Raw genomic sequence first — 3,502 nt, 5'->3', positions numbered from 1 at the left:
CCTGATAAATTCATAAGGGAGTAAGCACTATCATCAGACTGGAATTGCAGTACGGATGCAAGACTGTCAGGTGGGCCATTACAGCTGTGGGTGAGACATGATGGGAGCCTGAGGTGAGTCAGTAATCGTGTCTGAAGGAGATAGGTAAGAAACATGTTAAGGACAGAAAGTCACTGGCACTAAGCAATTCTTTGGATCAAGGGGTAAAGGGAAAAGGAGTCCAGGATGATATGGAAAAAGTATGTGATATTTTTGCCTGCACAACGTTCCTCCTTTTCTTCCCCCTTGAAATAGCCTCTCTGTTTTCCTCTGGGTAATTCCTTTTTCCCACACTTAGTCCATTTCCCAGTCCCCTTTATCTAAGATGTGTGAGGATGACCCAACAGTTCCATATTCCTGGCCATGGTAACTACTCAAGGGTGGGTCAGTAAACTGAGTTGGCCCAGTGAGGCCAACTTGTTAAAATTATTAGGAAGGAGAACCTCTTTTTATTTATTTATTTATTTTTTTGGAATTAAAACGAGATGGATGTAAGCTTAGCATACACAACCCAAGACGGAGCCAACCATGGAGAAGAGGTGAGAAGAGAAAGAGAACAGGAGAGCAATTTTATGGTATCACTTAGCTAGGTCCAGTGAGACTTAGGGATAGAGTCCCTTTTTTAGACCTTCCAAGTAAGTGATTCAATAAATTATGTTTTCTGGTCAAGCCAGTTTAAGCTGAAGTTCTTTCACTTGAAACTCAGATTGAAATTCTAGCAAATATAGGTGATTTCCAGATTTTTATCTTGGGTGACTGGGTGGATTAATCAACATGTGAAACATAGAGGAAATGCAGGTTTGGGAGAGAATGTTGACTTTGGTTGGATCATGTTGAGTCTAGATTACTCATGGGACAAGTGGGTGGAGATGTCTGGTAAGCATGTGGATACATGAGTCCAAAATTTAGGGGAAAGATCAGAGCCTGAGAAACAGGTTTAAAGCTGTCTGATTTTGTGGTTCAGAAAAAGTTTGTCTCTTTTTGAAGTTCTCCTTTTGTGGTGCGAGGCTGATCCCATGACAAGCACTGAGGATATATTAGTAAACTTGTAGGGGAATGGTAAGCAAATCAGTACCATGAGTAGGATTGTTTTGGAGTGGGTTGTACATTTGATGCTCATGTGTATCACACCATTGTTATATTAGTAGCAGTGTGAGGTAATCAAGTCATCAATTTTCCATCTCAGGAAAAACATGCATTTTGAAAAGCGTCCTCTTTTCCTTTTTAGGGACACAATAATACATGCAATGCTTTTATAAGCTAGAGAACTGTATGTAGTAAGCCTGACTACTTTTATGGTGGATTAGAGTAAATAGAGATGAAATAGGATAAAAAGACATTTGGTGTGTTTTGTAGTCCCTAGCTGTGTAAATTAAGTAATATAGCTATTTAAATATAAAAAATGAACAGGTTCTATCTGTGTTCATTCTGAAGATGAATAGCCATGGGCAGCGTAGCCCAGTGCTTCATGAACATTAGACTCTGGATATTTGGCATTTGAATCATCTGGGGAGCTTCTTAAATCTATAAGATTTTGGAGTCTACTTCCCAAAGAATCTGTGTCTGCAAGACTGTGTGTCCAGGAACCTAGACTATTAGGTGACTGATGTTTGGCTAGGTTTGGGAATTACTTAATGGTGGGAGACTTATATAGACGCAGTCCCCAATTATGTGTCCCTGAGCTGGTTATTTTGATTCTTTGCATCTTGTCTCCTCATTGTTAAACTAAGGGGGTTGAAATGATGATCTCTGAGGGCCCTTCTTGCTCTTAACATACCTTCATTTCATTCACCAAACCAGTTTTTTTCTCCATTCGGATGTGACTTATAAAATGATTTTCCTACTTCATAAAGGAGATAAGAGAGAGAAAATTCAAACCAGCATTTCAGCTGTCTGTTGACTGCCAACAAAATGACAGTTTTAAGAGTGTCTTAGTTTAGTGCTGTGTAACAGTAATGATAGTGAGCTATGTTGTATATAATTTAATCCTTAAGCATGCACACACCACTTAAAGTTATTTTCTATACATGTGAAATGATAAAATAGTGAGCAGAATTTTCTTTAACTTTCTCTATTTTGTTATTGTATATGGTGCTATTCCCACAGGAGAAAGTGTAGTGATTTTTTTTTTCTTCTTTCCTTTGAAAATCAAGCTCATGCAAAGTGACAGGTTTAGAACATATTTTTAAATCAAAGAATGACCATTCTAGGACTCGATCATAGGAGTTACTTCCCTAACTACCATTTATTTGTGCTAAAATTGGCTACTTTCCTGATGATAATTCTGCAAGACAGCAGTAGGATATGACTTGCCTTCCCACTGTTTGATATAAATCTCCACTGATATGAATTGAGTTCAGCTGCAGTGAACTTAAATGCTAATGTTGAATACATAAAGCAGCCTGCTGTTTCATTTATACCAGAAAGTTTTAACTTCTACAGTCTTCTGTATCCCCCTACTCCCACCTTAGGTTAGATCAAATTAGACCCACTCCATTTCTGTCTGAAGGGTGAAATGTGTAAGCATGATTTACATAACTCAACATGAAAACAGAAGAAGGAATTAATCATAAGGATGGGTGCACCATTCTTGTCCTTGAATAATACACCGTAACAGTCATGGGAAGAATGGTTGGTGCCATAGCATTTATCAGATAGCCAACCGGTATTTGTTAACCACTGACTCTGCCCAGTACTGTGTAAAGCATTTTAGGGTCTAGAAAACATTAATAGTAAAAATGATAGCAATGGAATTTGTTGAGTATTCACTATGTGTCAGGCATGAAATCCTCAAAACAACCTTATGAAGTAGATACCTGTTATTATATTAGTTTTACTGAAAAAACAAACAAACAGAGATCTAGAGAGATTAAAAAAAAATGGTCCAGGGACTCCAGAAACAAGGATTCAAATATAGGTATCCATACTCTTGGCCTCTTCATGTTCCCTAACTTTAAAGAGTTTACAGTGTAGTTGGGAACACAAGGGGCATAGCTCTTCTGGAAAAGGCTCATCATTGCAAGATCTGCATAAAACAAATAGCATCAGGATTCCTCCCTGATCATGCAAGATGTCAGCAGATGTCATACAATCTGAAATGGGAACATCGGCCAGGTTAAAGAAGAAAGCAAGAATGGGAAAGAAGAATCTGTTCAGTTATACAACACTTATCTGGCTCATTGAGGACATCTCCCTCAAGCTTAAGCCCATACACTTCTCTCATTTTACTTTTACTGTGACTCAGAATCGATCTCTGGGTGCGTTAATATTAAGGCGTGCCTATAATTTTAGATATTCGCATGGCTGACGCTCTGAACTTGAAAGAGAGAGTGGAATGAGATGAAATAAGGAAGTCACGGGCCACATGGTGAGTGAGGGGGGTAGGCATTGAAAGTATCCTGAAGGGGCACCTGGGTGGCTCAGTGGTTAAAGCCTCTGCCTTCGGCTCAGGTCATAGTCTCAG

Source organism: Meles meles, chromosome 7, assembly GCF_922984935.1.
Source record: "Meles meles chromosome 7, mMelMel3.1 paternal haplotype, whole genome shotgun sequence".
NCBI classification, from domain to species: domain Eukaryota; kingdom Metazoa; phylum Chordata; class Mammalia; order Carnivora; family Mustelidae; genus Meles; species Meles meles.
The sequence above is the reverse complement of the archived record's forward strand: the minus strand, read 5'-3'. Positions refer to the sequence as shown.